Below are 12088 nucleotides of genomic sequence, written 5' to 3'. Positions count from 1 at the left end.
TGACTGCAGCCATGAAATTAAAAGACGCTTACTCCTTGGAAGGAAAGTTATGACCAACCTAGATAGCATATTCAAAAGCAGAGACATTACTTTGCCAAGAAAGGTCCGTGTAGTCAAGGCTACGGTTTTTCCAGTGGTCATGTATGGATGTGAGAGTTGGACTGTGAAGAAAGCTGAGCACCGAAGAATTGATGCTTTTGAACTGTGGTGTTGGAGAAGATTCTTGAGAGTCCCTTGGACTGCAAGGAGATCCAACCAGTCCATTCTGAAGGAGATCAGCCCTGGGTGTTCTTTGGAAAGAATGATGCTAAAGCTGAAACTCCAGTACTTTGGCTACCTCATGTGAAAAGTTGACTCATTGGAAAAGATTCTGATGCTGGGAGGGATTGGGGGCAGGAGGAGAAGGGGACGACAGAGAATGAGATGGCTGGATGGCATCACTGACTCGATGGACATGAGTCTGAGTGAACTGTGGGAGTTGGTGATGGACAGGGAGGCCTGGTGTGCTGCGATTCATGGGGTTGCAAAGAGTCGGACACAACTGAGCAACTGAACTGAACTACAAACTTTTCTCTTAGAACTGCCTTTGTGATGTCTTACAGGTGTTTGTATGCTGTATTTCCATTTTCAATTGTTTCAAGATATTTTTGATATGTTTTAATTTCTTCTTTGACCCACTAGTTGTCCAGGAGCATAAACAACTTTATGTTTGTGAGTTTTCCAGCCTTCTTGTTTGTTGATATTGTTTCATGTCATTTTGGGGGGAAAAGATACTTGGTATGATTTCAATCTTCTTAGTTTGTCTAAGACTTACTTTGTGACCTGTCATATGAACTATCCTGGAGAATGTTGGGTGTGTGCTTAAGTAGAGTATATTCTGCTGCTGTTGAATGGACTATTCCATATATGTTGATTAGGTCCATTTGTTCTAAAGTATGGTTCAAGTCCAGAATTTTTTTGTTTTTTTAAATGTAAGATTGATCTATTTATTGTTGAAAGTGGAATATTCAATTTCCTGCTACTCTTGTATTGTTGTCTATTTCTCCCTTCAGATCTTTTAGCTTGGGAGTGGTGGTGAACACTCAGCTTTTGTGTGTCCTGGAGCAAATGTTCCTCATTTATGAAAGCTTTGCTAGGTAAAATATTCTTCTTTGGCAGTTTTTTTTTTTTCTTTCAGGACTTTGAATATATACCTTCCCATTATCCTTTGACCTGTAAAGTTTCTGCTAAGAAATCTGCTTATAGCCTTATTGGGGGTTTCCTAAGTTACATGCTTTATTTCTCTTGCTGCTTTTAAGACTCTTTTTGCTTTTGATCTTTGACATTTTTATTGTAATGTTTCTTGGAGACTGTCTATGTTGATTTTTTATTTGATGATCTATCAGTTTAACGTGGATGTCCAAATCTTTCTCCAGATTTTCTCTGCCATCATTTCTTTAAATAAACTTTCTGCCCTCATCTCACTCTTCTCTTTTGGGAACAACAATAATTAAAAACATTGTGAGTTTTGATGGTAATCCATAGATAACATAGGTTTCTTCACTCCTTATCATGTTTTTCTTTATTCTCTTCTGACTGGATAATTTCAAAGTTCTTGTCTTCGGTAACAGATTTTTTTTCCCTGTTTGATGGCTTCTGTTGAATTTATTTATTCTTCAGCTCTAAAATTTCAGTTTGGTACTTTTTAATGATTTTACTTGTTCTGTTCATATATTGCTTTCTTGATTTTGTTAAATTGCCACTGTATTTTCTTGTAGTTAATTGAGTTTCTTAAAAACAGCAATTTTTAATTCTTAATGGCTAAGTCACTGGTCTCCATGTCTCTGAGTTTGATCACCGGAAAACTGTGATCCTTTGGTTTCATGTTACTTTGATTTTTTTTCCTTTATTTTTAAAAATTTTTTTGGAAATATTAGCATTTTTTGTTTTTATTTTATTTTATTTTTTTATTGTTATTTTTTTTCCTTGAAGTTTAGCATTGCTGTTTATGTTTGAAGTAGCAGTCACATCCTCTATCTTTTTAATGACTGCTTTCTGGAGAGAGAATACTTCCATTAGTTTTGCTAGAGATTCTGAAGTATCTCAGTCCTTCTGTGGATAACCTGGTCCATGCTTTCTGCTGCTTGTTGCAGAATTCTTAAACATGTATTACTTTTTCAGATTCTGCAACATACTAGTTTGAGTGGGTGACAACCTCTTGTGTTTTCCCAAAGATGAAGTTCAAGTCTATGGGCTCTCTGTGTCTAGAATATTTGGACTGGATTTTTGTGCATGCTCACTGGATGTCTGCCACATATAGTCCTTGCTGTCACTGTTGGGAGCGTGCATGAGTAGCCAGTCACAGGAAGACAGGGTGTGTGGATGTGGCATGCAGAGTTCTGTAGGGTACCTGTGGGTCACCTGGGGAGATCTGTGGGTGAGATGTTCCCAGCAGCTCATGGACAGGATAGAGTTTCTGTTGGAGTTAATTCCTTCCAATTCTCCCCTAGAGATATATCTGCCACTCTCCCAGTCTCTTCTATCCCTTCCACTTACCTCCCAGTCATGTAGCTCACAATCATTACTCTGGCTGGATGAGAGAGAAATTAACCTTTGGCAGCATCCTGCATAGCTGGAGAACACTGTTGCTCACTCACACATTCCCTTCCTTGTGCAGGAGAAATCACAAGCAAGAGAAGATCTCTCGGCCCTAACCTGTGCCATCTTGGAGGAGGGGTGATGGAAGTAAAGTCAAATTGTTCTTCTGACCCACTTCAATGGATCCAAATTTATTTTTTTTTTTTGCTACACTAATGTGCTGGCACTTCTCTGGAAATTTGGATTTCCACAAAGAATCTCTCATCCATGAGTGAGTGGTTTTTGTTTTTTATTTTTTACAAAGAACTTATTTATGTATGTATTTATTTGACTGCACTTGGTCTTAGTTGCGGCATGCGGGCCCTTGCTGGGGCTTGAGGATTCTCAATGGCAGCATGTGGGATCTAGTTCCCTCATCAGGGATTGGACCCAGGCCCCTTGCTTTGGGAGTGTGGAGTCTTAACCACTGGACCTCCAGGGAAGTCCCTGGGTGAGTGTTTGAGACAATGTTTTCCAGGGATTCATGGACTGTGGCTGAGAGGGTCTGGAATCAGGTCATGGGCTACTGCAAAGTCCACAGCTAAGACAGGTCTGTCTACCTGTTACGTGATTTATGGGCAGGTGAGACTTCCTAGGTCCCCTGGTGTATGGTGCTGGACTCAGACACTTTTGTCCATGGATGAATGCTGACATTGGGGGTGGGAGTTGGACGGGGACAAAAATGAGGGAGGTTTTGTGCCTCTGTGGTGCTGAGATCACCTTAGAGTACCTCATTCTTGTAGTGTTTCCAAAAATCTCTTGGAGCATGACCATTAATAGTTCTTTTCACATATTCTTCTCTTCTCTGCATTATCTCTGACTCTTATATCTTTTTTTACTGTTGTTTTGTATTCTGTCTTCATTTTAGAGGTATTTCTTAAATATATGGTGGTCCTTGGCTGTACATTTTGAAATGGGGCATTGAAATGCTCTTTGGAAAGTCTCATATGATTGAGGGGTTTGCTCACTTTTGTGAATCAAAGTGTGACTAAGACATTTCATTGTGGGTGCAAAATGTCAATATATTTAGGTGTCTAGTTTTAGTTTTTCCTAGGGATAATTCTCCAACCTTCTGGCTGAGGGACATATACCTGACTGCTTTGCCTTTTAGGAGTTATATTGGGAAAATAACTAGAGATTTCATATTCAGCATGTGGGTTTTCACTGAGTTCCCATGACCTCAAAGGCACTTGGTACTTCCAAGGAATTCTGAAGCCTAAGAAATTTGCCCTGCTTTTGAACTGAATTCACTGTAATCTTAGTGGAGTTGGGAGAAGTAAAAATAAATGTATGTTTATGTTCTGTTTAATTGGAAGCCCAAGGTTGACATTCAGATTTATGGAAGATTTACATATACAATTTCTGTAGAAGGACTTTAGCTATAAGGGATATGCAGTCTGAGAAGCAACTGATCAATTAGTGACTATCAGACAACCAAAGAACAAAAGTAGTTAAGGGTTCCAAGAGATGAATGGTTTCTAAGATCTCTGGCCAGGAATATATGGCAATGAGTTTTCAAAATGAACTAAGGATATAATTTAGGATATGAAAATTTGAGGACATGCCCCTATCTTTGTGGTATTCAAGATCTTCATTATTATCTCTAAATTATTTTGTCTTCAGCTTTGCAAAGACTGACCTCTTTTATAGTTGCTGAGGTGATACATTATACTGATCTAAGCCCTTTGCATGTGTTTGGCTTTCAGGGTTTTTTTAAATTATGAAAAATAAATTTTAATATACAGATATACTGTGAATGCACCAGTATTAAAAAAAAAAAACTTCACAAATATCAAATTGTTTGTATATTAGTGTCAGGTGGCAATCCTAACAATGCGGTGGGTAGAAGCTGAAAAAAATTGCTTGTTTTAAGAACTTAAAGAAGAGCAGCTACTTAATCAGAGGTTTGTAATCATTCTTCATTCTGAACACCATTAGTCCTCATCCTGTGGGCATTCTTCATTCTGAACACCATTAGTCCTCATCCTGTGGGCCTTGAGCTGAACACAGGATAAAGTTTTCTTCCTGGACTTCAAAAGGGTTGAGGCTTCTTGGGCCCCTCAGAATAAGGTGTTTGACTTTATGATTTACAGTGTATGTCTTTACAGCAGACAGAATTGCATCTTGGGATTGTTTTTCCTAGAATATGCTTTTTCCTATGGTGGTTCAGCAGAGAAGGCAATGGCACCCCACTCCAGTACTCTTGCCTGGAAAATCCCGTGGATGGAGGAGCCCGGTAGGCTGCAGTCCATGGGGTCGCTCAGAGTCGGACAGGACTGAGCTACTTCACTTTCACTTTTCACCTTCATGCATTGGAGAAGGAAATGGCAACCCACTCCAGTATTCTTGCCTGGAGAATCCCAGGGACAGGGGAGCCTGGTGGGCTGCCGTCTATGGGGGTCGCACAGAGTCAGACACGACTGAAGCGACTTAGCAGTAGCAGCAGTATGGTGGTTCAGATGGTAAAACGTTTGCCTGCAATGCGGGAGACCCAGGTTCGATCCCTGGGTCAGGAAGATCCCCTGGAGAAGGAAATGGCAACCCACTCCAATACTCTTGCCTAGAAAATTCCATGGATGAAGGAGCCTGGTGGGCTACAGTCCATGGGGTCACGAAGAGTCAGGCACAACTGAACAACTTCACTCACTATGCATACATTTGTATTTCTGTGTATCAATGTAGTCTAGCCTTTGTGTGTATTTAAGTGGTTACTGATAGCAGAGAAGAACCTGAGACCTGTCATGGCGGGAAACATGTGCAGATACGATCTTTACCTCATGTGTCCTGAGTCTGATGCAGTTTAGCACAAACTAGACCAAGGTCCTGAATCTTACATTAAAGAGTCAATATCCAGAAATCTAGAAATAAAATTAATATATACAACAGAACAGAAAGTGACTCACGGACCCCGAAAACAAACTCGTGCTTTCCGCTGGGGAGAGGAACACTGGGGAGGAACAAGATAGGGGGATGGGATTAAGAGAAATGTACTAGTACGAATAAACTAGATAAACAACAAGGATATATTGTAGAACCCAGGGAACTTTTAAAAAAAGTGAATATCCAGACTTGGGAATCTGTGCATAAAATATTTATGAGCTCACTCATGGGAAAGCCATAGAGCAAGGCCTTACCTTGGAGTTTTTCCCTTGAAAAGGGGAGGCTGGTCCAAGGTCTTGAATGAGCACTAGGAAGTGAGGAATAAACTCCTTCGTCTTTCTGGGCCTTGGGATTAGGAACCTGTTTTATTGAAAACCAACATATGTTAAAGACTTTCCATTATGGTATATGTGTGGTTCATAAGCAGGGTCCTAAAAAAATGATTTAGATGGGAGTGGTCTTAGTTTATAGGTTTGAAAAGTGTAGTCCCTCAGCTGTGTCCAACTCTTTGTGATCCCATGGGCTGTAGCCCACCAGGCTCCTCTGTCCATGGGATTCTCCAGACAAGAATACTGGAGTGGATTGCCATTCCCTTCTCCAGGAGATCCTCCCAGCTCAGGGACTGAACCCCGGTCTTCCACATTGCAGGCAGATTCTTTACCATCTGAGCCACCAGGAAGCCCCTTATAGGTTTGGTGGGCACCATATCTAATAAAAGTGGTTTCAATTTTACTGCTTTCTATTTTTCCAACCCCTCTATTTTCCTCAAAACAGCAACAAAATCCTGTTTATTTGACTTGTTTTAACTGAGACTTGAGGAAGCATCTGTACCCAGGCTTTAGACACAGCAGTCTAAAGGAGCAGAGTGGCTTGTTGGAAGCATCCGATGAGGTGGCAGGGAACTATACAAGTGATGGTCCACAGAGAGAAGCCTGGAGCCAGGGGACAATTGAGGTGGATTCTAAGAGTGTGAAGCATTTCCCAGAAAGTCCGGGATACTTGGGAATGATTTATCTAGTCAAATGGAATAAGGATCTCAGATAATGTCATTTGGGGAATGGGGATACATGAGAGAGACGGACCATGCTGGTTACACTGATAAATTACTTTGTAGTTTTCATCCCTCCTTTTTAATACAAGACAGGCTTTACTCTTCTGCTTTGTTTTTCTAAACCCTTATTGAAAAACATATGTGAATTACAATTCTTAATGACTTTTCTCTTTCCCTTTTCTTTTTAATGACATCCCCAAAGATGTATTTTTTGTTTTGTGTCTAGTCTCCTCCCACTCACCACTCCTAACTCCTTCACACATGGTTTTAAGTTCTCTAGTACCTTTGAAGAAGCTGCTGCTGGTCCTCCTCTCTCATCTCTGCAGGTACTGTTACCACCCCTCTTTTCCTTGGCCTTTGTTGTTGGCCTTAACATAAAAAATATGTAAAACTTCCTATGTGTTATCTCTGCTAAGTCTCTTCAGTCGTGTCTGACTCTGTGCGACCCAGTAGATGGCTGCCTACCAGGCTCCCCCGTCCCTGGGATTCTCCAGGCAAGAACACTGGGGTGGGTTGCCATTTCCTTCTCCAATGCAGGAAAGTGAAAAGTGAAAGTGAAGTCGTTCAGTCATGTCCAACTGTTGGCGACCCCATGGACTGCAGCCTACCAGGCTCCTCCGTCCATGGGATTTTCCAGGCAAGAGTACTGGAGTGGGGTGCCATTGCCTTCTCTGGTGTTATCTCTACCTTCCTTAATTCTTAATTTTTGAAGATTCTTCAGGAAGTCCACAAAAGCTCTGCTAATCCTGAGATTTTAATCAGTACATCAGGACCTGCTGGTTATACTTGTGTGTATCTGCTACATATCTGGACCACACCATTTCCTCTGCTTGGCAGTGTGATTACTTTGCTCAGAGCCTTTATTGTTAGCACTTCATCTCTAGGCTTAGGAAAGCGAAAGAAGGTCACCTTTCACAAAATGTCTGATGAACCCCAGCCTAAATTGCTCCATTTCTTTCCTGTAGGTATAAGTTTTCTTTGTCACAGTACTTCACGTACTGGTTCCCTTGTTTTCTTTTTTGTTTTTGATTTGTTATTTCATTGTCAACTCTATAACTCCTTAATGCGGTGCCTGGCATGAAGGTATTCAAGAAATGCTTGTGGAGTGAATGAATGAAGTACCTAAAATGAATGAGAACTTCATCTCCATTCTAAATTCTAAAGAAAGGTGGTGGGCCCAACTCTAGATAAAATTTCAGAATGGGTTAGGATTCTCTGGCACTCTCCTTTCTAAACGGTATTCAGCATCCTCCAACCCTTGAGAATTCCATACTGTCTCTAAAGTCTTCATAATGCTGTGCTTTAAAGCCTTCCTTTCTCACCTGTGAGGGGAGTGAATGGTGACCAAGCTGTCACCCTGTCAGGCCTGGTGTGGTTGCTGTTTAGGTACTATGTAACCTGAGTCCTACAATAAACTATGGAGGTAATTGACTTCATTTCTATTTCTCAAACAAGGAAACTGAGGTACAGAAATGTAACTCGGCTAATGTTCCATATTGGGGATGTTGTTAGGACCTAGGATTTGAATGTAGGTAGAGTAAACCAAAGCCCATACTCTTTATGGTTATGCTATCATCTTTCCTTGCCTCAAGTTCCAGAACATCTTTGCCACCTATTCCCTTAGTGTTAGCATTTAACTATTGAATTTATGCAATGAGGAAACATTCATGAAGTAACTTATGGTTTTGTTTTTAATATTTAAGATGTAATATTAGCATCTTAAACATTGTGATGGGTTTTGTTTTGTGACTGTGATCTAATGAGTTGATTGTTTTATAGCATACACTTAAAATTATGAGTATGTTTATAAATACTTTATAACAGTCTATAAAACCCATCTTTTTATTGGTTAGTCTTCTCTTCTGTACTTGCCATACCTCCTCACCCCCCTGCATTTATTAAACACTTGTTAAGAATTGGGCACCATACTAGACACTGGGATTGCAAAGATTCTCAAATACTTACGTATAGGTCCCTCCCTCAGTTAAATCTCCTCATGTCTTGTTGTTTTTCTTAGGATAAATTGAAAACACCTAAACATGACTTAAAATCCTTCATGATCTTGTTCCTGCCTCTTTACCCCATTTTCATCTCTTTCTCATTCTCTGCTCTCTACCTACATCCGTCTCTCAAATGAACTCACCTGAGCATCTTTCAGTGATAGTATCCTCTCCAGGCTTAATGTATGTTATTCCTCTTCCTGGAACACTATTCTCCACGTTGTAGAAACTTGAGTTTTAGTTTTGGGCAAAGATATCATTCTCTGCAGGAAGCTTTTCTAACCCCCAGAGCCTGGGTTAGGGGGCTCTTCACGTTCACATACCCTCTGCTTCCCTGACTATAGACAGGCAGGGTCCCTCTCCTTCTCAACATTTTATTGCCCTCAGGTATCAGAGCACCTTTCCAGGTAGGGACATAGTAGTGGAGAGGTAAGAAGTATGGAAGGGGATGTTTGGGCTTGAATTTTAGATTCTTATTGTCTGCTTTTCTTAAAATTAAAGGAAAGTATCAGTTATTTTATTATATATTTCCTTCCAAATAACTATTAGTATTAGCTTCATTTGGGCCCACCTGCCAATGCAGGATACACAAGCGATGTAAGTTTGATGCTTGGGTTGGAAGGTCCACTGAAGTAGCAAATGGCATCCCACTCCAGTATTCTTACCTGAAAAAGTTCCATGGACAGAGAAGCCTGGTGGGCTACAGTACATGGGGTCACAAAGAGTCGGACACAACTGAGCACGTATACACACATTAGCTTCATTTATTTTGCTTCATTTGTTTTCATTTTTTCTGGAAGGATCACAGTTCAGCCCTTCATCCTTTCTTCTTTGAGCTCATTGCATGCCTAAAATTTTATAGAAAGCAAAAGAAATTAAAGACAGGAAACCCCTGATTTTGGCAAAATTGCTGTATTAGACATCTTGGATGTGGAGTTTCTTGCCTTCAAAATCCTTTTGGTCTAATGTTGTATGTTCTTTAAAAGAAACAGGAAGGTGCTCTGGAATCTCTTGGATTAATCACAGGGCAAGTGAAGCTCCAGCTATTTTCCACCCACCAGCTGACCACTGTCTTGGCCCTGGTTGCTAGGAGTAGGGTGGGAAGTTTACATTCCTGGCAAGGGTTGGGGTCCTTTGGGCACTGATTAGCTCCTCCCAGAATTGCTTCTTGATGGGAGAGGATTAAGGGGACCATTTGTTTTCTTTCCTGTCTCGACAACTGACTCATTTTTCATACAGTTTGCCTTGACTTTATGAAAAATGCAACAAGTAATTTCTTCAAACCACTTATATGCTTAATTCCTAGGCATCATAAGAATGTTACCTATGTATGTCTTAGGAGGTATGAAATTTGTTGGGAATTTTGTTTAATTGCAAAACTAAATTTCATATATGCATGTTTTACAGTTTGATGCTTATGTTAACTTAAAAAAATTTTTTTTTAAATCAAATTGTTTCTCAGTTTGTGGTTGCTCATGACTCAGCTGTTAGAATTCTGGGCAAGAGTGATAAATCCAAATGGTGTGCAGGGGAATGTTATTGTGGTAAGGAGAAGAGGAAATATGGTCTTGTGTCTGTCAGATGTTATCTGCTTAACATTTGATGTGGTTCATGCTTGCCTGGAGAATCCCATGGATGGAGGAGCCTGGTGGGCTGCAGTCCATGGGGTCACGAAGAGTCAGACACGACTGAGCGACTTCCCTTTCACTTTTCAGTTTCATGCATTGGAGAAGGACATGGCAACCCACTCCAGTGTTCTTGCCTGGAGAATCCCAGGGATGGGGGAGCCTGGTGGGCTGCCGTCTATGGGGTCACACAGAGTCGGACACGACTGAAGTGACTTAGCAGCATGCTTATAGTAGACAAAGGTGGAGCCACTGAGGAAAAAAGTGCCAATCAAAAGCAACATTTTTCTCCCTAGCTCCCTTCCAGGGGACCCCTAGGACTCCAACTTTGATTTCTGCCTCTGTTTACCTTACAATCTTCACCAAATCCAGAAAGGGAGGGAGCATATATTCTTCTGGCTGTGAGATGGACGTGTTGCTCCCCGACTTGGAGCTCCCTCTCCCACTCCCCGCTCACTGGCTGTAATCACCGCCTGTTATTACAGTTACCATAATCACTCTGATCCTCAAGGCCATGATTGTTCTGCACATGAATGCTGCCCAATAGTGAAGAGAGTAGAATTTAGAGCTGAAAATAGAGGAACAGAGGTAGTCATGGTTATAATGTGTGGAACCCCAGATCCAGACATGCGTGAAGCTAGCTCTAAGTTGTAGATTGTTATGCTTACACTAGCTTTGATAGCATTTTGACAGCCTTCAAATCTCACTTGTGCTGTGCGCTTAGTGGCTCAGTTGTGTCTGACTCTTTGTGACCCCATGGACTGTAGCTCGCCAGGCTCCTCTGTCCATGGAATTCTCTAGGCAAGAATACTGGAATGGGTTGCCATGCCCTCCTCCAGGGGATCTTCCTAACCCAGGGACTGAACCCAGGTCTCCCACATTGCAGGCAGATTCTTTACTGTCCAAGCCACCAGGGAAGCTAATAAGGGCTTGCCTCATTGTGACAGTGTTGTGGTCATAAACATCCCTGACTACTTTCCTAGAAACTAATGTATGCTTATCTCTTGATAGTCCCACCTGGACCTATGGCAGTGGCATCAATAATAAAAGTCTTTATTTGCTGCTCTGAGTTTTTCCTTTTGGTTGTATTACTGGGCAGATTCCATGGGACATGAGTGAAGGCCACTAGAAGCTCAAGACTCACATCCTCCCAGTCTGAGTGCCCCAGTAAAAAAAGAGCTTTTTTTTTTTTTTTTTCCCCTTATAGGACTGGTAGAAAGATCCCAGAGAAGATCCTGACTGGTTTGGTTCTAATCAGAGACTAATCCTTGAAACAATCATGGTTCTAGGGGTGGGAGGCTTTTGACAGGCCATGCCTGGTATCATGACCATCCTTGGGGAGGAAGATAGGGTCAACATCATCAGAACAGGAAAGAGATTCTAAGGTTGATGAAGAAGAAAGGGAGTTTTGGGAATATTTATCCATTTGTTGACTATAGGACTAGTCTTTGCTTTAATCCTGGCATTGAACCCAGGTCCCTGGGAAGTTCATGAAGACTCATGTTTCTGGGAAGAGTGGACTGTGTCCTCCCACTTCTAGATTCCTTGCTGTCTACCTCAGAAGTTTTTCTCTCTGGTGTGAACATCACAGCTGTGCTTGCCCATTGCTTTCTGTCTTATCCTGGTTTTTGCTGAAATCAAAGCCCGAGGCACAGGCTTCTGTGCTACTTTATTAGGAAGTATAGTCCCAAGGAACAGGAGGGAAGACGGAATTGAGTTAGGAAAGGAGGGAAGGCCAATACAAAGGTACATTATTGAGCCCACCACCACTTGGTGTCAAGATCAGCTGCTCATCTTGCTGGATCATCTTCTTAGAGATTATGTAAATGACTGGTCTACAAAAAGTCTGTCCAAGGGAAGAAGTGAGAAGAATTTATCCACTGTTCCTGCCTGCCCTTGGTCTAAAGTTAACTTCA

At 41.4% G+C, this 12088-nt stretch overlaps 1 protein-coding gene across 29 annotated transcripts in view; it reads left to right on the top strand.

The window, feature by feature from the left end:
• The window catches only part of LOC147363456 (uncharacterized), a 257915-nt gene that overhangs the window by 70953 nt on the left and 174874 nt on the right, over positions 1–12088 (top strand). For 25 of the 29 annotated variants that reach the window (XR_015137142.1, XR_015137138.1, XR_015137137.1 and 22 more), the window contains one exon: positions 2657–2848. The exons of the other annotated variants lie outside the window; for them this stretch is intronic. The gene's annotated coding sequence lies outside the window, so the exon portion shown is untranslated. The remainder of the gene's footprint in view (positions 1–2656; positions 2849–12088) is intronic. 29 annotated transcript variants of the gene reach the window in all.

This window comes from Bos grunniens, chromosome 11 (assembly GCF_055505025.1).
Source record: "Bos grunniens cultivar Pamir isolate PY7600 chromosome 11, Bosgru_T2T1.0, whole genome shotgun sequence".
Classification (NCBI taxonomy): Eukaryota; Metazoa; Chordata; class Mammalia; order Artiodactyla; family Bovidae; genus Bos; species Bos grunniens.
Note: the sequence above shows the minus strand (reverse complement) of the source record. Positions and strands in the feature narration are given on the sequence as shown.